Source organism: Pteronotus mesoamericanus, unplaced genomic scaffold, assembly GCF_021234165.1.
Source record: "Pteronotus mesoamericanus isolate MK-2021 breed Mesoamerican mustached bat unplaced genomic scaffold, CSHL_Meso_final contig_78, whole genome shotgun sequence".
Lineage (NCBI taxonomy): Eukaryota > Metazoa > Chordata > Mammalia > Chiroptera > Mormoopidae > Pteronotus > Pteronotus mesoamericanus.
Genome location: NW_026555258.1, coordinates 21365719 through 21393481, shown reverse-complemented (window position 1 = coordinate 21393481; position 27763 = coordinate 21365719). Strand labels below are relative to the sequence as shown.

Below are 27763 nucleotides of genomic sequence, written 5' to 3'. Positions count from 1 at the left end.
ACATCTGCACAGGGGTGCTTCCTACACAGGCACTTTCCCTCCATTCTCCTTGGCCATCTCACTGCATCTCCAGGCTGCCACAGGCCAGCTGCCAGGAGAGAAAGCAGGACTGAAGACAGGAAGGAGAGCCAGGGTAAGGGTCTGCCCGGTTTCCAGGGAGAGAGGAATTGTCTTGGGAATCCCCTGACTCGGTATCCCTCTGTGTCATTTTTGGCTGGAGCAAGACCTATCTATTGGGAAAGATGACTTCCATTTGGGCACTCCATCAATTAATTGACACACACACACACAAATAAAATACCAATCTTAATAATGAAAACAAACACAGAGCTTCAACATCTCCATTCCTCAGGCTAGGAAAAACTGTGCTCACATACTGGCTTCTCCCCTCCTCTCTCTTTCTGCCCGCTGGGTTAAACTGATGTTCTCCTGGAAGCAAGAATGGCCCTTTGTGGAGCAAGAGCCAGGAGACAGGTCATTTAGGGTAGCTGGTGGCTTGGACTATTGCTTCAATCCCCAATCCTCTTTGTCTGGCACTTGTCATAGAAAGAGGCATTGCAAATTTTGACTGCAATGCATTTGAATCTGTATGTGTAGATGTAGAGATAAGTGAGGTCTGCCTTGTTGCCCATCTGGCAAGGTGAGAGTCGGGTGTTGTAAGGATTACATGTGATGATATATGAGGAAGGCCTGGCGTATTACCTGGCACAGATGAGGACTTCGGAAATGCTAGCTTCCTTTCCCTTAAATTGTAGACATAATGAGGAATCAGAACTCATGAGCTCATGGCATCTTCCAGGTGGGAAGGACCTCCCACCTACTGTAGAAATCCACCTCCTATGGTGTGAGCTTGAGAGCTGCAGGTGCAGGCTCTGCTTGATCCCTCCCCTGCTGGGGAATTCAGGTCCTAACTCCCACTGAAATTTTGATTAGCTGTCATTGCTAGAGGTACTTTCATGTCTCATTACTTCTCCCCCAGACTTCCCACCAAACTTATCACCAAAGCTAGAGCTACATAGAAGAGTCCTGCTTGTTTCTACTTGTGGCAGCCCTTCTGAAATCTGAGGCCACTTTCTGTGACTGTTCAGGTGTCCCTTCTTCATACTTAGACATCCCCAGTGTGCTGAGTCACACCTTAATAGACTCAGTTTCCTGATTCCTCACTTTCTTGGTGTCTGAAAGGTAATGTGATACAATGGAAATGTCAGGCAGAGACAGCTGTGTGGGGAAAGCTATGTGTTGACTCTGGCAAGTCACTCTTCTGTCTCCGTGTCTCAGCTTTTTCATCTGTACAATGGGGACATCAATGAGATAAGCAAAGTGTTGAACACAGTGCTGGGCCCATAATAAGTTAGTAATCACTGCTTTTTTGATCATTCATTCCTGGACATGCATGATTTGCACACATCACTCTCCAGTACGACTTAGAAGTGAAAGTGGCCACTTCTAAAGTCTCCATCAGACACCAATAGTGGACACCACTTGCCTTTGTCATTTTGTATACATTACTCCAACAATAAGCAGCTCAAGGCAGCTTTGGTTTGCAGCATCACACAAGTCCCTATCCTAGTCCTTGGGTAGGTGGGGACCCCATACAATCTTTGAACCATTTTATATAAATAGAAATTTCCCTTCTGTTAGAGTCAGTTCCGTTCACCTTGGAACATATTATTGTAGACACAGTTTGAACCCACCATCCCCTTCTTCCTTCCTGAAGCAGTTGGCGTGAGGTGGAGGGAATCACCAGTGTTTGTTTAGCAACCAAGATTGCAGACAAGTGTTTCTGAAAGGCAAAGAAAGTTTAAATTCTATCAGTTCAAACAAATGAAAAATCCCAGATGAGAAAATATCATCAGCAGGCAATAGGAAAATCACGGCCATGAATGAGAAACAGCGCTGCCAAAGGTAACCTGATCATCCTTTTCCAAGTCTTCCTTTCACATTCATTTGTGTTTGTACACTTGTTTGGAAGCTGTGAATGTTGGCCAGGTGGTAGCAGGTGCCACAGATTTAAAAAAGAAAAGATCACAGAGAAAGTTAGCATTGAGAAGACTCTATCCATTGACTTCATTGTTTCTGTAGGTGAAGAAAAGGTCTCAGTGATTTGGCTGCAGCTCCTGAGTACCTTGGTCCCTTTGAGGAATGCCACTGTTCTGGAAAAAGTGAGGATCTTGTAAGGCAGGTCCATGCAAGTTCTGCCCATCATTGATGCTCAGACACTTAAAGAAGTGTCCCTCCCCAAATCCTAGTTCTTTCCACCTTTGCATATTCTCTTTTTGTAATGGCCTTCATTTGCATACATATATATTTTTTTGCCTGAGAGGTCATAGGACTTCATGTAGCAATCTTCATTTTTTTTAACTTCATCCCAAGAAGAGCTCTTTGTGTTACTGTAGGATCTTTACAATGATCATTTAAAAGTATGAATATGATGTTACTTCATATGGATGAAGGGTACTGTATTAGGTTTCTATTGTTGTCACAAAAATTCCTATACATTTAACAACTTAAAACAATGTAATTGTATTATCTTACAGCTCTATAGGCCAAGAGCCTGAGACTCACAGGCTAAAATCAAATGTCAGTGGTCTGGGCTCTTACCTGGGGAGAATTTGCCTCCGAGTTTATCCAGGTTATTAGCAGAACTCAGTTGCCTGCTGCTTGCTGTAGGACTGAGGTCCTGCATCTTTGCTGGTTGCCACCAGGGACCAGCCCTCACCTCCCTGAAGCCTCATTCCAGTTTCAGCCTTCAGGCCCCTCTGTTTCAGGGTCAGCAATGGTGCATCGGGCCCTTCTCACATTAGAATCTCGGTGACTTCCCCTCTGCCTCATTTGTCTGCTTCAGCTAGGGAATCTTCTCTGCTGTTAAGGGTGCATATAATAGCCTAGAGTCCATCTAGATAATCAAAGGTAATCACTTTATTTAATGGTCTGTAACCTTAATTATATCTGCAAAGTAAGTCCCTTTTTTTCATGTCATGTAACATATTCACAAGCACCAGAGAGTAAGACATGGATATCTTGGGGAAGCTTGTTATTAGTGTACCACAAACACTTAAGCTAACCATTACTTATTGTTGGATATTGAGACAGTTTGCGAGTGTTCTCTTTATTTCTTTGTTTATTTTTGTAGATAACACTGCAGTGAATGGCTATTCACTTGGTTTTTTCTTCAATAGGACGAGTAGCTTAGATAAACTCCTATGAATGGGATTACTGGTCAAAAATAGGGGCATCTTACAATTTGATGCCTATTACTCTACTGCTTCCCCAAAGGGTTGCACCTGTTTATCTATCTATCTATCTATCTATCTATCTATCTATCTATCTAAATACACACATACACACACTTTAATAGTTTGATGATTTTAAAAAATTTATGTTTTATAGTTGTTCCAATTATCCTGTTTATATTGCTACTGGCTTTAGAGTTAATCTGTTCACCTCTAGCTTTTCCTTGAGCTGAGTGTTAGCATAAATTATATTAAAAAAAATATTCCATAGTGTTCTGTTAGAGTGTTCTATTAATTGGGCATGCTTTCTTTCCAAATAAACTGTAAGCAAACAATAAACAAACAAATTTGAAGACAGAGACTATCATTGTCTCTCACTCCAGAGAGCTTTGTGGAATGCTGAGATCCTAGCTGAAGCGGGGGAGGGATGTACTGGATCCAGCGCGTGCCAGCTTGTGACGGTGGGTTGTGTGCATCTCTTTCTAACTTTGCATTCACTGATGTTGAATTGCTAGCTTGACTCAGCCATGATAAGAACATTTACGCCATGGAAATTGGCAAACTCTAGAAAGCAACGCCATATATTTTTTTCTTGGGCACTATTGGTTGATGGATAATCAATGTGTCCCTGGGGTTCTAGAAACTCATTTTGGTGTCAAACAGATTTTGGAGAGTACAATTTGTCCCCCACCCCCCAATAATTAACAGTTTTAATTGAATTCAAAAGAACAATAGCTACAATTCCCACCAATGGAAAATAAGATAACTATTTCATGGATATTTTAGTCAGTAATCTCTTTTATGCCTCCCCAGGCATGTTCTGATATAAACAAATTTACCCTTTAAGTAAAAAGGACAAAGCATTAATTATAAACAAAATGGAAGATTACCACATTGAGGGCATACCATATAGTCAAATACCAAGAAAACTAAATAGATTTAACTGAAACTTAGCAAAAGCATAATTTCTCATTTCATTAACCAGTGAAAATAATCTTCATTTTTACACACTCTTATTTATGAGTGGTGAATAGTTAGCAAAGAAGACTCCCTAATTGCACTTTGAATGCCTTCACAATTTAGCAATGGAAAGATTTTCTAAACAGATCTGCTCAACAGACTAAATGAAATACTAAAATTCTTTCATGGATCAATCATGCAGTAAGTAAGGAAAAACACCTTACCTACTTAACCTAGGTTAGTAGTATACTAGCTAAAATATAACTTGATCACTTCTCCACATTTGGGACTGGTATAGGGGAAAATTACAGGCATTTGTTCATTTTAGGTGGGTAAAACAGATATTTCTAGGAAGACGGAAAGTAGTGCAGTTGGCCATAAAATGCTTTCCCCCACGGATTCCAACCTTCCAGAGTCTAGTCTTTTTTGGACCTTAGAACTCTTCTGTGTTCCCATGCCCTATGTTGTACACCAGCTTCTATTGGTCTGGAAGTTATTTGCATGGCTAGGCAAAACATTTTATTCTAACATTTATTTCTACTTCATTTCTTCCAGTTACTAAACAGTTTTTGCTTGAGATAAAAGAACAAACACATTTAACTAGGGTTTATTGTAGTTGTAACTTGAGTTGATTCAATTTTCTTTTCTTTGTTATTTTTTATTGGCTGCTTTAAAAAATATAGGCTAATATTCTCAAAAAGCAATCAGCAAGCTTATGGAAATGTAAATTGATCTTTTAAAATACGGTGTACCAAGAGTAGAGTAGAAATAGCAGGATCATTTAAAATGTGTTTCAAGTTCATTTGAAAATATAAAGGATTAAATTTCCCTGACTCTTAACAGTGATACTTAGCAAAGAAAAAATTTAAAAATTGAGCAAACTTTAATTTATTTAACATTGTAGATTTTTTTCTAGTTATATTGAAAATTATCCGTATATATTTTTTTAATTTCAGGAATTCAAATCATAGTCATTATATTATTAGATAAAAGTTCCAATGATGATAATCTAAATTTAAAAGCTGATGAAAACAGAACAAAAGTCAACTGCATCTGTGCTTGAACAGCAAAAACAAACACAAAATATAAGGCACAAAAAATAATATTGTCCATTGCATGCCACTAAATGAGATGTTTTGGCTACGTAAGCGTGTTAAGTAAACATGTTTTCCCTGCTTTTATTTTTATGCATTACTTGTGACTGCAGACTTAAAACAACTTTGAATTAAAAAGAAATTAAAACCTTTATTCTATATTTTCTTCTGTAGTATTTTCTTGCTCAATTTTTGATGCAATTTTGAGGCAGATGTTTCATATTCAATGAACTAATGTTAGTTTGGTCAAAAAAAAACTAACATTAACACATCCCTCCCCTGCTTCAGCTAGGATCTCAGCATTCAGCAAAGCTCCCTGGAGTAAGAGACAATGATAGTCTCTGTCTTCAAATTCATTTGTTTATTGTTAGTTTACAAAAAAAAAAAAGTCCCCCACACTTTTCAACATAATATACAAAACTGTAAAATCTGTCAAGGTGGAAACTCTTTGGAATTTCTTAGAGTATTGGAAAGTACAGCATGACAAAAGAAAACATTCTATATAGATAGTGTTTAAGCATTCTGTAATATATGCTGTTCTTAGAGTAGCTGGAGTGCAACTTGTCTATATATACACATAAAATATTTCAGAAGCAGGTGAAGTAAACAAAAGCACCAGTTCTTTAAATTATACTTGATCCCATAGAGGAGCAAATCTCTGTGACTGTTCATTCTGTTCCATGGAAGCAACACTGGTGCCACCAAATCCTGTCTGACTCTGGTAGTTCTGTACTGAGATCAAGGCCAGCTTCAGTAGCCATTTCTTGAAGCAGCATATCCATTTGGTTTTATGGTGGTTATTAGGGTTGTAGTGCTACTCATTGTGCCTTCCATTTATTGTGTTTAAACATCCAGTGTTTCAAACTGGTGTTCGAATTTATCCATCAGGGCTGAAATCTTTTCAAGGTTTATACTCCTTAGCCTAGCATCCATAGACTTAACTACACCTGCCATTGACTCAGTTACCTTGCCCATTGTTACTGCAGTTTGAACTCTGCCTGCCACAGCATCCCCCCTAGCACTTGTTCTCAGGAGGTTAATTGCTTGGTTCTTCTGGTGGATTGCACTTTCAGCATGTATTCTTGCAACTTCTGTATTGCCTTTCTGAGTGGCCTTTTAAATCTTGGCCTTTTCTTCTTTATTTCATTGGTTGGTATTCCTGTTAAGCTCTTTTGCAGCAAACTTCAGATTAAATAGGTGTTTCTTTATATTTAACTTAGTCCTACAACAGTTCTTGGGAGGTGACAGCCAGGGGCAGTGGCACGGGTTTGATGTAGGGGTGCTCGGAATTCCATCCTAGTCCTAACCTGTGGGTGGTCTGGCACCTAGCTTTGCTGAGAGTACAATTTGAAAAGGAATAAGAGGGAGGACAGTACTTTCAGACAACAGCCTGGTGTAGAGGAACAAGTACAGATTTAGGAATGACATAGATCTCGTTTCAAATACTGGTTCCACAAAACTATTAGTTTTGGATTTGAGGCGAGTTGCCAAACTTCTCTAAACCTTAGTTTCTTTAACTAAAAATGAGGAAATTCATACCTACTTCATAAGATGTTTGGGGAGATTAAATAATATATTGATATGATACAAAAGGTATAAAAACAAGAAATATAAGTTATGATAGTAAGTTTAATTCCCTGAAGGGGTTGTCAACTCTCCTATGTCAAGTAAATAAGTGGTTCGATTATATTTTACCCCTTCAAAAACAGTTATTCCTACCTTATATTTGGGCTGCATTTACAATTCATTTACAATTCATTTACAATGAATTAATGACTAATACATTAATCAAGTATAAGGCTTCTGATTCCCATTCGCTTGCTCCAAATTCTCAGGGGGATTTCCATATTGAGGACCAGGGTGCATGCTTCATTTACATCAAGAAAACTGGACAGTACTTGAATTAGTTTTCTTATTTCACAAGCAGTCATTTATGTGACAAGAATTTATTGAGCTGCTACCTCTCTGGTAGTAACAATACCCCTTTCATTTCCATAATACTTTAGAGTTTACAAAGCAACTTCACACCCATGGTTTTATTAAAACCTCATAACTTTGAGATGAATTAGATATTGTTATCCCTATTTTAGAGATGAGGAAATTGAGGCTCATCTCTAAAGATGAGGAAGAGAAGCCACTTTCTCAGGGTAGCCCAGCTAGTAAAAGCTGTGACAGATATCATTCCTTCACTGTGAATGAGAACAAGTATACCTTGTTCACCATGTGAAAGCAAAGCCACTTGATTGGTTAGCTCAGTTGTGTCAATTAATTTGTAATGATGATTTACATTTGCACAGCATAATTGCTGTTCACAAAATACTTCTTCATGTATTATCTCAATTGTGCCCCACAAAAACCTATGTGGTACAAGAAGAGGGAAATATATAGCTAAGAGGGAAGAAAGAGGACATGAGTTGAGGACCAAGTATGTACCCAGAATAGTCTGTGCTAAAATAATTTGGAATTCCTAGAATGTTGAGTCAGAGGCTAAGCTGATATGGGGACATTTCATTGAGGAGTATAATCCAGGGAAACAAAAGTGAGGAGAAAAAAAGGAAATGAATCAGAGAAAGAGCAAAAGCAAATACAAGATGACACCATTGAACTGGCTATAGCTTGTTGAGAAAACATAGTAGGCTATGTACAACTCAACACAAAAAAACAAACAACCCAGTTAAAAAATGGGCAAAGGACATGAATAGACATGTCTCCAAAGAGGACATACAGATGGCCAGTAGACATATGTAAAGATGCTTAATGTCACTAATCATCAGAGAAGTGCAAATTAAAACCACAATGAGATATCACCTCATGGCTACTATCAATAAACAAAAAAGTGCTGGCGAGGGTGTGGAGAAAGGGGAACCCTTCTGCACTGTTGGTGGGAATGCAGATTGGTGCAGCCACTGTGGAAAGCAGCATGGAATTACCTCAAAAAATTAAAAATGTGACTGCCTAATGACCAGCAATTCCACTTCTGGGAATTTGTTTGAAGAAACCTGAAACACAAATTTGAGATATATGCACCCCTATGTTCATTGAAGCATTATTTATAATAGCCAAGATTTGGGAGCAGCCTAAGTATCAACCAGTAGATGAGTGGATATACTACTCAACCATTAAAAAGAAGGAAATCTTACCTTTTGCAACAAAATGGAGGGGCCTGGAGAGTAATATGCTAAGCGAAATAAGCCAGTCAGAGACAGACAAATGCCATATGATTTCACGTATATGTGGAATCTAAGGAACAAAATAAACTAACAAGCAAAATAGAAATAGACTAATAGACACAGAGAACAGCTGTCAGAGAGGAGAGGAGTTGGGAGCTGGGTGAAAAAGTTGAAGGGATTATGCAAAAAAAAAAAACCCCAACAAACAAAAACCCTCATGGACACAGACGACAGTATGGCGATTACCAGGGGGAAATTGGGGGTGGGAGGAAGTAGAAGAAGGTAAAGGGGACGGGGGGCGTGTAAATGGTGATGGAAAGAGATGACTTTGGGTAGTAAACACACATAAAATATACAGATGATGTATTACAGAACTGTACACCTGAAACTTATATAATTTTATTAACCAATGTCACCCCAATATATTCAATAAAAATTTTTAAAAACATAGTAGGTTGCTTGGCCATGTAGGAAATCTCAGAAAGAGACCATTCGGAATTGGTGCACTCCTTCCTGTCTCCTGACTCTAATGATGCACAAAATCCCTCCCAGAGGCATTAACACCTTCACATTTCTGGGCTGTGTTACTCCCCCTCTCTGGCAGTCACTGGGGGCACCAGAGCAGTGAGCCAGGTTAGGCTGCAGTGGCTTTTACTGAGGCTGGCACAGTATAAGCAATCTGAAGCCTGGCCCCTGCTATGGAAGGGAGACTGAGGTAACTGTTGATGTTAGGGGACCATGTGACTGTGGTGGTGGCAGTTGGGGGACTTAGCTTTCACTGAGGGACAGGCAGAAAGGAGCAGACCTGGGGTGGTCCACACAATAGGTCTAAAACATATAACCCATCTCATTTCATCTGTACCTTACTATGGAGAGATAGATGTTGCTCTTCCCAGTTTTTCACATGGGACTCACTAGGGTAAGAGGTGGGGTCAAGGCTAAGTACAGGCTGCATAATCTGTGCTCTTTAGCAAAGTATGAATTGCTATACTTTATTATTTTTATTAATTTTTTTGCAAAAGATAAAATGAGAATTAAGCATATTTATTTCATCCATATTCCAAAGTGACAGAAAAATACAGTGCTCACCACACTAGTTTCTCCAAGCAGAAAGATATCTCTCAGACGCCAGCATGCTCCTGATCCTTATTGGGACTCGGGGCCTAAGTGTGCATTAGCCCTTGTTGACAGTGCCCTACATATGTGCTCTTTGTAATCAGGGTATGGACCCAGTCTCATCCTGGGGGTTATCTCCTTGGTAAACTCTCTCTTCTGTCTGTGTTCCCTTCCCTAACCCAAAGAGTGACAATGTCTTCCACCTTGGATTCCTGCTGCCATACAGCTTCCTGATTTGAGGATCATCATTCTACAATGTTAATCTGGCTAAATCACTCTTCTGTAGAAAAATCTTTCCACTGTCCTAAAGTTCAAGTCCAACCCACTCAGCTTCCATGATCATGGTCTTGCCCTCCTTTCTCATATCAGCTCTTAGAACACCTCCACTCCACAACTTACATTTGAGTGCAGAGGAGGACAATTTCATATACTTCCATGCTTATGTGCTCCTCTTCACACAGTTTCTTTGGCTGAAAATGCTTTTTGCCCTTATCTTTTGAGAACTTCTGTTTGTGTACACAAGCTTTCCTCAAATGCTTCCTATTTTTCTAAAGTCATCATGGCTCCCCTGTTCAATCAAAATTGAACTTCTCTGAGGCTTTAATTATACCCCATCCAGTAGCAGTGATCACAGAACCTCATTATATGTTTACTCATTTAGGTGTCTTTTTCTCCCTCAGGTCATGGCAAGGACTATGGTTTAGGATGCTGAGTACAGTGACTGGGACATATCAAGAGCTCAACGACTGTTGGTTGATGTGATTTAAATCTCTAGATTTGTCCTTGGGTGGCCAAGCCTCTCAACTAAAACCAGATTCTTAGGAATTGCAATTGCATTTTAGGTCCTAACACTCAATGTGTGTTCCGAAAAAAGAGCCCTTGTAGACCCTGAATGGTTACTCTAGGACCAACCTATCATTTGGTGTTTCTTTTACCCCAAAGATCCCCAAGCCACTGCAGGTGTAATTTCAATTATCAAGGGATTATTTCTTCACTTTGAATATTTGACTAAATGTAAATACGCACATGTAAAGGGTAAAACTTCATGAGGATAGGTTAAAACACACACACACACACACACAACTATCCAGAAGCAAAAACTAAACAATTCCAGAGCTCACACAAGAGACATTGCAGTTCCAACTAGTCACAACACTGAACTAGTGTTCAAAGATGTTGCTGAACACTTGCAACATTCAGTAACGACCTGTCACTTCTTAGCAGTGAGGAACCATGGACAGAAATGAAGAAATGGAAATATGCTTTTGTAACATTGTTACACTAAATGTGAAATAATAGAATATTTGCCAAATATGGACTATGATAAGTTAATACAAAGATATATAGTCTAAACCCTACAACAACCACTAAAATTGAAACAAATGGAAGAGATAAAATGTAATACTAAAGGGGGAAAAAGGGACAGAGACAAGATGGGGCATCTTGTCCCATCTTGTTCCAATAAATGGAAAAATGATAGATTTTAACCCAAACATATCAATAATTATATATAAATGGCCGTCTCCAGAGAAGAAGGACAGACATTATTCTGTCACAGGTATGACAATGATAGGAGCTCTGTCCCATGTCAAAGTGAGGTCCCAGAGAAGGCAAGAGGTGAAGAGCAGAGAGTAGCACCTCCTTGTTATCCAGTAGAAATCTGAAGGGGCTTGAGAATCTAGGGGCAGAGCCAGAGAAACACCAACAGCCATGTTTACTGTGAAAGAATGACAGTTCCCAGTTTAATGTGTCTTCACCAACCCCTATGTGGCAACAAAATGTTCATTAAGAACAGGTACATAAGACTGTGAGGGGCATTGCTTACCTATGTATGAATACCACAAACCTGAAGAACTTTGAAAACACTAGATGATGATTTAAATAATGGATGGGTTAATTGATTTTAGACCAAGAAAACAGTTACTTTAGATTTATAGGGTCCCCCATGGTGTTAGTCACATAACCACATGGTCTAGCTCCTGATGACTAAGTTCAGACATTGAGGGTATACAGTAGACATGTTGGTATCCATCGTCAGAGGACTTGTATTGTTTAGCTCTTTTATTTTATTTTTCCTTTTATAGTAGGCAATGTGCAAAAGTATCTAACTGAAGAAACTTGGAAATCTAAAAGGACAGGTTATATATCATATATAGTTTGAGAATCATTGTCATAGAACAGAGGTTGGGAAACTAACCCACGGGCCAAACACAGTATATCAGTTTTGTACAGCTTGTGCATGAAGAATAGTTTTGTTTTTGCAAAATTTTTTGTGACATATGAAAATCATACACAATTTATACTTCAGTGTCAATAAATAAAATGTTATTGAGACCCAGCCACACTCATTCATTTATACATCATCTAATCCTGCTTTCAACTATAAGAGCATAATTGAGTAGTTGCAACAAAGACCCCTGGGCCTGCAAAGCCTAAAATATTTACTCTCAGTCCTTTAGAGAAAAAAGTTTGCCCCTAATCTAGAAATAGTTACAGTTCACAAGCCTGCATCTTGGTAATCAGGATGTTTGAAAATCATCAAAATGGAAATCTTTCTTTAAAAATTCTTTAAAAACATCAGCAAAATGAAAAGGGAGCCAACCCTATGGGAAAATATATTTGCTAATGATACCTCAGATAGAGATTTGATCTCCAAAATATATAAAGAACTCACACGACTTAACTCCAAGAAGATAAATGATCCAATCAAAAAATGGGCAAAGGACCTAGGCAGACGCTTTTCCAAGGAAGAGATACAGAGGGCCCAGAGGCATTTGAAAGAATGCTTGTGATCACTAGCCATCAGAGAAATGCAGATCAAAACCACAATAAGATACCACTTCACACTGGTCAGAATGGCCATCATAAACAGAGCAACAAACAACAGGTGCTGTCAAGGCTGTGGAGAAAAGGGAACACTAGTACACCGTTGATGGGAATGCAGACTGGTGCAGCCATTGTGGAAAGCAGTGTGAAATTTCCTCAAAAAGCTGAAAATGGAACTGCCTTTTGATCCAGTGATTCCCCTGCTGGGACTATACCCTAAGAATCCCAAAACTCCAATTCAAAAGAACCTATGCACCCCAATGTTCATAGCAGCACAATTTATAATAGCCAAGTGTTGGAAGCAACTTAAATGCCCATCAGTAGATGATGGGATCAAAAAATTATGGTACATTTACACAATGGAATACTACGCAGCAGAAAGAAAAAAAGAACTACTAAACTTTATGACAGCATGGATGGAACTAGAGAGCATTATGCTAAGCGAAATAAGCCAGTGGGGGAAGACAAATACCATATGATCTCACCTATAATTGGAACCTAATCAACAGAACAAAGATGTAGGGAAAATAAGACCAGCAATACTGAAAGAAAAAAGAAACCAACAGAGACAAGAGGGAAGGGTGGGTGGGGGAAAAAGAAGGGAAGGGGCAAGTCAAGGAACATATAGCAAGGACTCATGGACAAAGCCAAAGTGGGGAAGGATTGAAGGGGGGAAGGGGGCAGGGAAAAGTGGTGGGGGGAAGGCAGAGACAAATGTATTTGGAAAAATAAATTAATTAATAAAAAATTGTCTTTATAAGCTCTGGTCCAATTTTGACAGGTTTGCCTCCAGTTCAGTCTCCCTAACAGGGGTCTGCTACTGTCCTGCTCATGGCTGTCCCATGGGTGCCCCATGACTGCCAGCGTGTGGCTTGGCTCACTCCTGTCTCCCTAGGAAAACCACCTGCCGCCTTTCTTGTCCCGTGCACTCCCATTCACATTTTTACCAGGCCTAGCCCTGGCTGGCTTGGAAAATCTGATGGGATCTCTGCTCAAGGAGGGATGGCTGACAGTGAGCAGAAGGGCCACCCAAAAGATGTGGTAATATCTGAAAAGAGGGCAGGCTGCATAGAGATGGGCGACACCTTGAGCCTGCACACCTGGGTGTGATCACTTAGCTCCTAGGTTACCAGCTGCATCATTTGGGGCCATTTGCACTGCCTCTCAGAACTTTGTCTGCAAGGTCCTATCTAGTTCATGGAGCAGTTGAGAGGATCATAATAAATAAGGTGAGGGAAGAGTTTTATCAACAACAAGGCCCAATGTAAATGTCAAGGGTTATTACAAAGCAACTTGTGAGAAACATGCCTTTTAGTTCTCAGTGACAGGGGAGTGACAGGGGAGAAATTTGAGTGTTAGGATTGGGCCCAAAGTTTTTTGACTTGTATGAAAATCATTTGACGTCTTTCCTCAAATTAGATAATCTGATTGTAAGGAATCTGAAGGCTCTTCACATATCTCATCCCACCCCAACCTCAGCTTTCACTGGTATTTGGCTTCCTCTCTACAACATCCTTACTAGATAATTTGCTGGACTCTTTACATGCCTCCAGGAATGGGAAGCTCACTCCCAATCAAGGCAGCCCTTTCATCTTTGCATAGCTCAGGCCATTGGAAAGTTCTTATTATTAGACTGAAATCCACTTCTTGGGCTTTTACTGATGAGTTCCTTTCATTATTTGTATCCCTTGGGTCTACTTAGAATAAATTCAACAAATTCAGTCTTCAGCCCCATAAAAATCAATCCAATTTCCTTTATAAATTGCATACACTTTCATAATTCTTCCCCTTTTTTGTTTCTCCTAAACTAGCTACTCTCAAGCATATGTTTCCAAATCCCTTTAAACTCTTAAAAAATATCAAGGGCTCCAAATATGTTTGTTTTATGTTGATATAAAGCTACCAATATTTACCTTGTTAGAAATTAAAACTGAGGAATTTAGAAAATTATTAATTCACTTAAGAATAAAAATAATAGAGAAAAATCAAGATGGCATAGGAGTGAATGGAAGTCACACTGATCTCCTCCCAGGACCAATCTGGAATTACAACTAAATTGTGCAGAAATCGCCTAGAACAAACAACTGAACAATAACAAGAGAGGAGCATTATGACCTCCGATAGAGAAAACAATCAGCTTTAGCACAACCTAACTGGCAAGGAGTGTAATAGAGACTTGAGAAGGCAGGTGGGGCCCCCATGGGTGGCAGCACAAGAAGGATATTGAAACAGTCGGTTGGATCCCCCTGAGAAGAGTGGGGCCTAAACCATAAGCAGGGATCCCCAGCCTACAGTGCCAGAGCCCAAAAAGTACACAGATAACAACCAACTGTGAAAAGTGGCAGGGTTGCTCTCTGCCAGAGACAGGCGGCTGGGGACGCAAAGATCCTTTTGAAGGGAAAACACATAAATTTTTACTTGCAGCCACTTACGCTGGTCTCCGGCAAAGGCTGGGGCAGAGTAGGCTAGAGACGCCTGAGGAGAGACTGGCGATGGAGGCTTTGGGGAGAGAACTGAGAGAGTAGCCAATGGGATCCCGGTGCTGACTCATCCCCTATATGGCAGCAGCCATCTTGCTCTGGCAGACTACTCCCCTGAGAAGCAACAGTGTGAGAGGACACAGTAGCCCCGCCCCTAGGAGGGACTTTGTCCCGCCCTGTGGTGTCTAAGCCTGACTGCGGAGTGCAGAGTGACTACATTAACAACTGAAGGAGACTGCCACAGACTGTAGATTCCTGGAAGTCTCAAACAGACTGTCTAAGGTCACACAGGGCCAACATCTGACATCATCAGAGGCAGATCCAGAAAGTAAAAACTGGTCTCCTACCATAGAAATTCACACCACAAAGTCAGGAAGTCAAGACAGATCAATTTAAGAAGTAGAAGCAAAAAAGAAGAGTCTCACAAATAATGGGAAGACAAAGAAACACCCCCCAATTGGAGGGAAAGGAGGAATCCCCAGAAAGAGAACTAAGTGAAATAGAGGCGAGTAAACTCTCAGATATTGAGTTCAAAACAATCATTTTAAGGAAGCTCAATGAACTCAGTGAGCTCAGAGAGAATTACAGAAAACTATGGGAAACTATGAGGAACTTACTGCAAATTATATCAGCATGAAAAAGGACATAGAAACTGTCAACAAGAGGCAAAGAAGAAATGAAGAATAAAATTTCTGAATTAAAGAACATAGTAGAAGGAATCAAAAGCAGGCTAGATGACGCAGAGGATTGAATAAGAGAGCTGGAGAATAGCATGAAAAAAAAAGCTCCCAGGAAGAGCAAGAAAATGAAAAAAGACCCAAAAAGAATGAAGAAGCATTTAGGGAAATGCAGGACAAACTGAAATGTGATAATATCTGTATAATAGGGATACCAGAAGGAGACGAAGAAGAGGAAGGGTTAGAGAACCTGTTTGAAAAAGTAATGATGGAAATCTTCCCTAATTTGAGGAGAGAAAAAGTCACACAAGCCGAGGAAGCACAGAGGGTCCCATTCAAGAGGAACCCAGTGAGGTCCACTCTAAGACATGTCATAATTAAAATGGCAAATATCAAAGAAAAACAGAGAAAGCTAAAGGCAGCAAGGGGAGAAGCAGGTAGTAACATACAAGGGAGCCCCTGTACAGCTAGCAGCTGACTTCTCAATAGAAACACTACAAGCCAGAAAGGAATGGCAAGAAATATTCCAAGTAATGAAAAGCAAAGGCCGCAACCAAGACTGTTCTACCCAGCAAAGCTCTCAATTAAAATGGAAGGCAAAATAAGGAGTTTCCCAGACAAAAGAAGACTAAAAAAAATACACCTCCACCAAACCATCATTGCAAGATATGCTAACGGGACTGTTTTAAGAAGATGAAGAAAAAAGAGTCTATGAATACCCAGTCCCTTTCACAGTCACCAATACTTGATATTACCAATGTTTTTAATACTTATTAATCTGATTGTGACAATGATGTGTTATTTTAAGTGTTATTTTATTATTTGTTGAAGCTAAACCTGTTTTTGTATATTTCTTGCCTATTTCTATTATTTTTAAAAAGCTTTAAATGACTTTTTGGTATTCTTTATCCATTTTTTGATTAAATGTTTGTAGAATTTTTTCCCTAAAAAAACTATTAACCCTTTTTTAGATGTGTTGCAAATACTTTTTTATTCTATTACTTGTCCTTTAACTTTTTTAATGTGTATATTACTGTATAGCCTTAAATGTTTAATATAGTCATATTGTCAATATTTTACTTTATAGCTTCTGGGTTTGAATATTTTACTTCAGGGTAAGAAAAATATTATTGTGTATTTTCTCCTAAAACTCCTTAGGTTTTACATATTGATTTTTAACTTACCTGAATATTTGTTGTATAATGTGTGAAATAGGGCTTTATATTTGCTTTATTTCAAGTAATACTGGTCCATGCACCTTATTTGTTGAATAAGCCTTATTTTCCCCATTGATTTGAAATATCAATTTAATCATATATTTCATTGTTAGATAGATATATACATTTGCTTCTAGAATGCTCATTTTATTTCATTGATCTACTTGATTATTTCTGTGTGGGTGTCATGTTGTTTTAATTGCTGAGACTTTATAGTGGATTTAAATTTTTTAATATTTTATAATGGATTTTGACATTTAAAAGAATAAATAAAATCAATCTGCATTTTTTTTTTTTAAAAAAGGAAGAAGAAACTCCTGCCTTTTGCAACAACATGGATGGAACTGGAGAATATTATGCTAAGTGAAATAAGCCAGTTGGTGAAAGACAAATACCATATGATCTCACCTATAAGTGGACCCTATTCAAAGAAATAAACTTACGAACAAAATAAACCACAGGCACGGAAACATGAAGCAAACTGAAAGTGACCAGAGGGTAAAGAGGACAATGGTGGAAAGAAGGGGAAGGGACTAGACAAAGAACATGTATGAATGACACATGGACATGGACAACAGAGTGGGAATTGACTGTGGGAGTCAGGGTGGGGGTGGGATGGGTGGAGGAGGGCAAAGGGGGAAAAATTGAGACAACTGCAATAGAATGAACATGATTAAAAAATAAATAAAAATAAAAATAAATAAGTTAAAAAAAGTGATAAAGGACAAATAAATAATGTCAGAATGAAAAAAAGTTTATACCTACAAATTCAATAATAAACAATAAGCAAAACTAAAAAAAGAATAAAAATAATAAACTCGTATATTAACATAAAAATTTTTAATGAACAATAAATGTGCAGTCTAAAAATGTTCAGTGGGAAGAATGCCTTTGTTTACATTTTTTTTTGTAAATCTCTTTAATACCTAGCTTAATAGAGGACAGTGGAGTCCTCATATCAGCTTCCTTATGCAATCTGTTGCCACGTACTCTTTTGGCTGGCTTGTATAAAGAAAACCTGGCTTCACATGGATGTATAATGGGAAAAGAGTAGTATTTTAATAGCATTTTTAGATGACTATGGGTATGTCATGTAACCTCTAGCAATCACCATACACCTGTGATACATTTAGAGCGGTAAATAATACCTAAGAATTATTTTGAAAATAATTTTGACCACATGGACTCCTGCATCCTGGTAATCCTGAAAGAATCCTTGCTCTGGCCCTCATTGGCTGGTAAATCTGATCCTAAATTTGTGTTGGGAAATGAAGGGTTCTGACTAGATTAGCCTAAGAGCCCCCTTGGGCTCTACCATTCTTCTGTTTGATGAGAGTGGATGTCCCTGAAGGGGGAATGGGCATTTGGTAGCCATGGTAGCTACCTGGAAATTCTCCTGTTGTAGTATTGCTTGAGAAGTTATTTATAAGGCTGAGTTGTCATTTATTTTCACGCAGAGAAGGAATTCGACAAGCTGGGAGTGATTCTGATATATAGGTATACTACTATTATGTCCCTCTGACCAGTGATTATGTGTGTGTGTGTGTATGTGTGTGTGTATAAAATTGTCCCTCTGACCAGTGATTATGTGTGTGTGTGTGTTTGTGTGTGTGTGTGTGTGTGTGTGTGTGTGTGTGTGTGTGTATAAAATTGTCCCACTCGAAGCAATGACTAAGAAAATGCCCAAGTGAATGTGGTGAGGTGCTGGAGATTTAAGACACTCATAGGTCTCAGACCCACCATTATTCTGTGATTCCAACATTGATTCCCTGGGGAGTGAGTCCAAAGGGCTCCTTTGAAAATTATGCATGGAGGGTTTAAACCAAGTCTCTGTTCTGGGCCAGTTATGGTCCGGGTGGATTGACTGCTTGGTGGCTTGTCACAAAGGTAAAAGGAGAATGTCTCCATCACCTGTGTTTTTCTGTTTCATGCATAGACTTTTATTCTCAGGTGCACATGTGATGCCAGTGTGGCTGGGGCTGGGCAAATATAGAAAATAGCAACCACATGGCTGCAGGTACTCCTTTCCAATGCCGACCTTATTTGCATCCAGCACTTGCTTCAAGCTTGTGCTTTGCGGTTGCTGGTGCTCTGTGCTCTCTCTGCTGTCTATCAGAACTTTCTGCCACGATGGTGGCCAAGTGCTATCCCTGTGCTGTCAATATGGTAGCCACAGGCAACATGTGGCTACTGAACACTTGAAATGTGGCCAACTTGGCCAAGGAACTGAGTTTTTCATTTCAAAAATTCAATTACTTGTAATGAAAATAGCCACCTGCATCAGGTGCTACCATATTGGACAGTGACCAGCCCTAGACTGATCTTTTCTGTGACTGAACGTTCTCCATCTACTGATGTAATTATCTCTTTCCCTCATCAAAGGCACTGAAACTCACCTGAGTCACTGAGTGGTGGCGAGGATCCCGGACTAGAATTCAGAGGCTTGAATAATCCTTGTATGGGTCCCGCAGATCTCATCTCTTCCCTGGTATCTGCATTGCTTTTAAAGAGTCAGCTCATTCGATAATGTACTAGGCAGGTTGTTGGCTTCCTTAGCTGCCCCCAATATTTATGTCCTTCCTTGAAAGAGCTTAGTATTTATCATGATTAAATCTCAGGGAATCTTCCCACCCTTCTGAGCTACCTTCTTTTAAAAAGTCTTCTATCTCACACTTGGAAATGTGTCTCTTTTCAATCTGAAGTTGATTTCTTTTTCTGCAGTAGCACGAGGGTTAACTGGCATGGTCCACTTTACCCCAAGGTGATGTCCCTGAACAGCTCCCCTGGCTCATCCAGAAGGGATGCAGTGTCAGATCCCCTGTGAGCTGCTGCTCTAACCAGGCAAGGATTGAGTTTCTGCTTTTGCCAGAACAAACTTCTAGAAATCCAAAACATTTCTCAGACCTGAAGTGTTTTTTCTTTCCGATATGGAGCCTGCCATCTCATTAGTTACATTGCATTAGTAAGTTACATTATTTTTCTTAGGTATTTCCAATCATACGGTGACAATTCTCCTTTACCAAAATGTCTCTGAGAAAATTGACTGCTGAGGAAAGGATAATAAGAAAACTAGGATTTAAATGAGCATCTAACTTATTTCAGGGCCTATTTTTAGCATTCAACTTACATTATCTGATTTGATTTTCACAATGACTGTTTTTCCAATGGGAGGACAGAGACTGTGGGTATACATACATGCACACACCCACAGCTTTTAGGAACACACATAGCTACAATAAAACCATATATTAAGAAAAGTAAGGGAATGAAGAATAGAGGAGTTAGGGTGATGGTTACCATGTGTGAGGAAAGGTAGGCAAAGGAGTTGGTAGAAACACTATTTAGTTAGATGAAGGTTATTGCCAAGGTCTTAGTTTTAGTTCTGAGAGGTGGTTTCATGAATGTGTACATTGTTTAAATTGACTAAATAAATAACAAATAAAAGTGGTCACAGAAGGACCAATGATCAAAATGTTCCATGAGCCTTATTAATTGAGTGCCATCTGGTCTGATATGACCAAAACAAGTCTGTAAACATAGTTGCCACTGGCTTTACATGATAGGGCTCATTTCTTATGAACACAAACTCTTATGAAGGTTGAGAGGCTCTCCTCCATCTTATAGTCACGCCAACTAGATTACATGAACTCCCAGGAAAGCAGGGGAAGAGAAGGATAGAAGAAACACACTGGCCTTTAACTATTTCAGCCTGCAAACACCATATGTCACTACTGCTCACAGCTCATTGGCCAAAACTAGTCACATGGCCCCAAACTAATTGCTAGAGAGGCTGGGAAATGTAGAGGAAAAAAATAAATATTTAGTACTATCTGTCTCATTTTATTTTTTCCCTTTGTTAGAGTAAAGCCGAACAATTCTGGGAAAGATTTTATTTTTATTTATCCTTCTTGTGAGCTTTGGTAGACAAGATAGTCCCATCAAAGGAGTTTGGATCTAGAGTCAAACATATCTGGGTTTGAGTCTTAGCTCTCCTCTAACTATGCAGGTAAACTTGAGCAAGGCATAGTCCTTTCCTGAGCCTGTTTTCTTATCTGTAAATTGAGGATACTAATCTAAATGTTGCAGGTTTAGTGTAAGGGTGAAACTGGCCAGGGCTGTAAGGTGTCCACTGACATGTTGAATCTCAGTAATTTACTAAATGGTAGCAGTTATTACTATGCAAAGCTGCTATGAGGTCATTGTTCAAGTTATTTAAACATGAGTGTTGCTTTAGGGATTGTCAAATATAACTTCTTTCATCACTACTTCAAAATAAAGCCACAAAGCCCTTGGTAATGTTGCTATCTTGAACAGATTCTGTCTAGAATGAGGAAGGTGTCTAACTGTGCCAGAAGCCTGGTACACATGAAATAGCTATCTTATTTTTTATCATAAGGATGCTTAGGATTAGTATCCTCAGAGAAGCAAGTAGACATATTAGGTCCAGAGTGGTCATCAGGAGATAATGGTATTTTTTCAGAAACTCTGTATTATTCAGGATGAACTAGGTTATGCTACCATAACAAATTTCCCTGAAATCCCAATGGCTTATGAAAAGTTCACTTTAGATCTAGGAGACTTTCTAAGCTACTTACTCTCCATGGAATGATTCTGTGATCCACATGTAAGCAGCCTCCACTGTCCTGTAGTGATACTATCTGGAAAATACAACCATCTCAGTGAAGAGGGAAATAAGTGCTGGACATTACTGCATTGGCAATTGTTTTGGCCAGAAGGTGACCTTTACCACTTCCACATTCAATACATCGTCCAGAATTAGTCAGATGGCCTTGCCTAATACGAGGGTGGTGGAGATGTGAATCATCCCTTGTGTTCAGAAGAAAAAGCTAAATAAGGGTGACCACCAGAAGCCTCTGCCATAGTCTGGTTCTCTACCCACCCTCCACTACAAAAAGACTTCCATGAACAAGGGCACAGTAATTAATTTGTGTGTATAGAGGGTGTACTACACAGTCCAAATGCATCAAACTTCTTACTCTTTAAAATCTTTTGAGTGTACTTCTTTCCTGTCTCTGTTTATGTTATTCCATTGGCCCTAGAATGCATTTTTCTTCCATTTCTACACTTCCAAATTTAACCCATTTTTCAAGGTTCTATCTTAAATGCTGACTCCTCTTGCCTCATCTCCTCCCATGCTTAGTTTTTAAATTTTTTCTCTTACAGCACATTGTCCTTCTCCTGGTCTGACCTGTTTGCTTATATTCTCCATTGTTTGTTCAAACATCTGAATGAGCCAAAGACAGAGGACTGAAAGGAACACGTGGATCTTGAAATCACAATCAAAACCTTAAGTCTGAGGATCAGGAAGTATAATTGTGTTCTTTACCTAGGTAAAACTTGCCTGCCTTTTAAAGTCACAATTTGCCACCCTGGCCAGGTGGCTCATTGTTGATTGGAATGTTGTCCTGTACAACAAAAAGTTTGTGGGTTCGATTCCTGGTCAAGACACATACCTAGGTTGTGGGTTTGATTCCTGGTCAGCACATACAGGAAGCAGCCAATCAACATTTCTCTCTCACATTGATGTTTCTCTTGAATAAAAAAACCATATCTTTGAGTGAGGATTAAAAAAAAAATTAAGGTCATAATTTGCCTAGAAATCGAGAAGAGTGTGAGCGGAGAAGCAAGAATATCTTCCCAGAAGCTGTTCCTGGACTCAGTGATTACACTGCTTTCTTAGGTCAGTCACTTCATCTGGCTGGATGTCTGTTCCATACCTAGGACAGATGACAATTGACAATCCACTGGTACTGGCTAGATGGGCCAAACAGCGAGACCCATCTCTACATCAAGAAATTCCCTTTGGAAAATGCCATTGCTAACAATCCAAATGAAACTTGGTTATTAATCATAGAAAGACCTGCTGTACAAGTAGTTTGCTAAACACAGCAATGTTCCTGGGTTTCTTACCCTTTCCGGGTTAAATGCAGAATATCTACTGGTGACTGGCCTCTAAATATTTATCTTGGGGACAGACATTCTTTTCAGCAGCATTTCTGGTGACAGTTCCCCTACAGATCAGCACATGCAAAGTGAAGCCCTCCTTATTTTATGCATGATGCGTGAAAACCTAACCAAGTTTTTAAGAGTAACACATGAAGCAATAAGCACCCATTGAACTTCCACAACATTCTGGGTACCCAGCCAATGTATTCACATACTTTCCCTTAATTTTTACAACAGTCCTATGAGGTAGGGTAGCAGCTACCAGCTCTATTTTAGAGAAGAGTCTGAGTTTCAAGGAGCTAGTTCCCCAAGCCACACAGCTAGAAGGCACACCAGTCAGGCAGGTACATGAACTCTGTATCGTAGTTCATGTGGTGAAGGTGGACTATCAAATTTCTACCCTCTTGCTGTCCTGTATTAGGCAAGCGGATATAGTCAGGCTGGCTTCAGTAACTAGGTCACTCACTGGGTATTCTCACCAGTTCTTCACTGGATATCAGTGTGATGCCTGCCTCATTCAGAAGATAAATTAGAGTCTGAGTGAGGAGCTTACGGTGTTTTCTATAACTTCAAAGACAACCTTCCCAGGTGCATTATCTCAGTGAAACCCCACAATGACCTTACACACAGGCAGATGTTCAACAGGAGGAAGCTGCGGCTCAAAGCACGTTAAGGTGAGGGTCCAAGGGCACAGCATTTTTGGGGGTGATGCATTTAGTAATAGGACCTCCTATTACTTAGGGGTTCCTGTGTGAGCAGCCACAATCATGGTAATAAAAGCCAGAATACATGCTGTAGACCCAGCAGCAAGATACTTGAAAGGGTCTCTGCATGAAGAATAAATAGAGATGATGTGTAAAAGCCCCTAGCCTACCTCCTGGCCACGTAGGAGACACATGAATGAATACAGTGTTAGCCAACTATCCGACTACCCCCAGATCATTTCTAGGAGGCTGGACAGAGACTGCTTTTGGCTCTTCTCAATGGAGCCTAATTCATCATCTTATTTGCCTCCGTGGTAGGGGTAGAGGAGAAAAAGCAAGAGGAGGAAGGAGAGAGGAGTAGGTAACCATTCAGGGTACCCCTCACTTCTCATTTATTCCTCTTGGGGCCAGAGGTGTGCAGGATAGCGGAGGAGGGAGAACAGAATCCATTCATGATCTTATCAGAGTTTCCTCTCCTCGCCCCCCCTGTCCTGACAGGGGAGGGCTTTGCCAGAGTGCTTGGAAGCAGGGCTGCTGGGCTCTGTGGGTAATGGGTGTGTTTAAGCACTATCTGGCTTTTCACAGCCAGCTGACTGATAAAAAAGATCTTGACAGCGAACCCACCCCAGCAGTGGGTAGTTAATGGCACTTTCGGCTGAGCTCATTTCTGGCACGAGAAGCAGAGGATCATAAACCAGAGCTCTAACCTCAAGATGGATTCGATTTTCCAGATAGGGATGGTGGTTTCTAAGCCTTGAGCAATGACGAAGCCTCCTGTTTCCAGAAATCCTGTTCTGCATTCTCCTGTTTACAGAGCAGGCTCCTTCCCATCCATGCGTTGATCCTCCTGGAGGCTCTGCTAGGTAGATCAGCTAGGGAGATCCCTCTTTCCTCCCAGAGGGAACTGAGGCTCAGAGTGGATGAGGAATGTGCCCAAGCTGGCACAGGTGGCCCTGATGCTCTGCTTTAAGACCCTCTTGGCTAGAATTTTTTTCCCATATGATTTTGTTTGCAGAGTAGGATTCCAAGAGGTTTCCTCACCTTTATTCAGTACTTCTGGGCCCAGTAATCTGAAATGAGGAAATGAGGCTTTAGAGATATTATGTTCCCTGCCCCGAATCACACAACTAGTAAATGGCAAAGCCAGGATTAAAATCTGCTTCTTAACTGCCCTGCCAGTGTTTTTAAATGAGGATTAATTCATGGTTCATTTCTGGGGAGCCTGGAATTACACAATTAACATTTTGCATTTTTGTTTTGAATATGATCTTTAAAATAATCTCATTTACCAATTGTACATTAAAAACTACAATGTTAGTGATCATTTGAAATGGAAAGTTTGTGGGTTTTTTTTTTTTTTTTTTTTCAGTATTGAAAATATATGAGACTCATTGCTTCAGTTTGTGGATCTTAAAGTGGACACAAGTCCCATGTCCAGGTCTTGGGGTTCTATAAGGAGGTGTGCTTTTTCCATATGAAAATGTTGACCCTTGAACAACACAGGGCGCTGGGACACTGACTCCCCGAGCAGATGAAAATTTGGGATGACTTTTGACTCCCCAAAACCTTAACTATTAATAGTCTACTGTTGACCAGAAGCCTTACCGATAACATAAACAGTTAATGAACACATATTTTGATTGTCATATGTATTATATACTGTATTCTTACCACAAAGTAAGCTAGAGAAAAGAAAGTATAAGAAAATCATTACATTTACAGTACTGTACACATTTATTGAAAAAAAAAATATGTGTGTAAGTGGACCCATGCAGTTCAAACCTGTGTTGTTCAAGGATCTACTGTATACATTCCACAAATTTCAGTAAATCTGAACTGTGGAGTTGAAGAAACATCTTCACATTTTCTCCTTGAAGCATGTGAGTGAGTGATTATCAATATTTCAAAGATGAGGAATCTGAAGAGAGATTTAGATTTGTACCCACAGTCACACAGCTAAGAACTAACAGATTCTAGCTCCTTCTCTGACACCAAATCCATCCTGGCAAGCTCCTAAGAAAACGACAAGTCCAGTTCCCTAGCCAGAGAATGACTAAAAGGTTCCAATTTCTTCTCCGGAAAAGATCTAGAGGGCACATATTCAAAGTGGGTGGGATTGGAAACGAGGAATGTTACAAACTTCCTGTTGGTCAGTAGGGGTCCTCCTAGGAGGAGAATGAAAAGGTGTTTCTCCCACAGGCTTTGCCCAGCACCTGTCCCAAAGCAGAACCAGCTCCATCTATCTCCAGGATTCTATAAGATGATGATCCCCAAATTCCATCGCAGTGTTTACAGTTCTACAGCCAAACACTCCCTTATTTCAGCTTTAAGCAAAGGATTGCAATTGTTTGCATCCACTTTCTTATCTGAACCGCCTCTCCCACATCTCCTACATGTGGTTTTCATATGGCTTTTATGAATGCCCGAAGTCTGTTCCAGCTTGTTCTAATGTTGCAGTGTTTTAACTGCCATAACACAGTGGTATCAACAGATAAATCAACTAGATACGCTGAAAAAATTATGGGCAAGAATCCTGTTCTCTTCACCCGGCCTAATTCATCCAAGAGTAGAATCTGCCTTGGGAGTTGCAGGGAGAAGAGTTATGTGGAGTATGGACCAGGAAACTAAGCCAGTCCAACGATCCTATTATTCTTAAACTTCTGGACTGTTTTCACTTAAATCAATGGCAATCTTCTCTAGAGTTGCCCGTTCTCTGAACCTTGTGATTCCTCCTTTTAGAGTGTCTGCAGAACTGCTTCTCAGATTCAGCTGTCTCCTTTTTCTCGGCCGTGATTTCATTTGCTTCATGGGACTTTCTGCTGTGAATCATGGTAGTTTGGGTTGCCGACTCACAATATTTTTGTATCACTAAGGATGTCCTTGTCCAGACCTCAGATTTCACTCCTCTCATTTCCCGAAAGAAGAAAGTTTCTGAAGGATTGTTAGAGCACACAGCACAAAAGGTCTCTCTCCCTCCCCTCTGCATTCCAGCACCCGGTGCTCTCCTTTTGCTTCATTCTCAGCGTCTTCCTTAGCATCTGATAGAGAGAATTGGGGAATATTTGCTTTGGGGAAATAGGCTTTCTAATCCTTGGTCCCTGGAGTGATTTTCAATAGGAAATCTGAATTCCTGCTCCATGTAAAATGAGTCTCAGATGCTGAGAAATGAGTATTTGAGAATAATTTATGATTTGCTTTCCATAAATCAGTGCTATTTTGCCTACAAATCATTCTGAGAACTGTATATGGCTTTGTAAAGAAATGTGTCCGGGCAGAGAATACCAGCTGGGAGTTGAGGGTTATACATTGATCTCCAGTCCTGTCACTGATTAGTTACATGACTTTGACAAGTTGCTCCAGTTATAAAATTATTAAATTACATTCTTCAACAATTAATTCATTAGTTCAACAAATATTAATTGCCTGCCAACTCTCTGCCAGTCACGACTCTGGCCCTTTCCAGCTCTGATGTTGTGAGAACTGGATTCTGTGATGGGTTATGTTCTTATAGAATAAAGTTGATAGAAAGGAGCCACCATTATTTCACATTTACTATGAATCTGTGAGGAGATTTTTATCTGGTCTTTGCACTAACTCTGCAAAATGGTAGCTCCACTTTACAGATGAAAAACTGAGGCTCAGAGGGGCTAAACGACATGCACAAGGTTACATCTCTCCCAAGTGGTAGCTCCTGGACCGGAACTCAGGTCTGGCTGGCCACTGACTCCCTTAGACAGCTAAAGTTTTGTCCATGCTAAGTATTTACAAGTGTTCCAAGCAACTAGGGGTACAACTTTGCTTTAGGTAAAAATGGAGACTGAGTTGCCTGCTCTGATTGATTTCACTGCTTTCTCTTACCAGGACAGATTCCTTCCTATGCCTGAAAGCAGAAACATGCGGTCCTGTGCATGGGCAGTGGGAGTAGCTGGTGGGCCTGCTTGGGGGTGGCTCAGCCTCTCCAGGCTGCTTATCCGTCTGGGGAAGAGTGTTTTGGGGAAGGCAACTGAAGTCTGGAGTCCATCACAATCTGTGCTCTGCCTTCAAGATATAGACAACTGAGCAAAAGCATAGGCATTCACAGTTAGAAAATACCAGAAAGCAAATTGTTTCACAAGTCCAGGGGGCAGGTCTTAGGAAAGGTAGTTAGCCCTCAAGCTGGGCCGTCAGCTTAAACTCTGCACTTCCTAGAATGCCTCCTATTTAGGTTTATGCACAAGACATCAGCGAGTTAATGGCTTTGAGTCCAAAAGGGATGGCTTTAAAGTAGTGGACTTCAGATGATGAAATATGTATCTATCAGTTTAATTTTAGGAAATAGA

The 27763-nt window shown here is 40.0% G+C and overlaps 1 pseudogene; it reads right to left on the bottom strand.

Annotated features, from left to right (window-relative positions):
- Positions 1 to 5915: 5915 nt before the first annotated feature.
- The window catches only part of LOC129079118 (charged multivesicular body protein 1B2-like), a 138929-nt pseudogene continuing 117081 nt past the window's right edge, over positions 5916 to 27763 (bottom strand).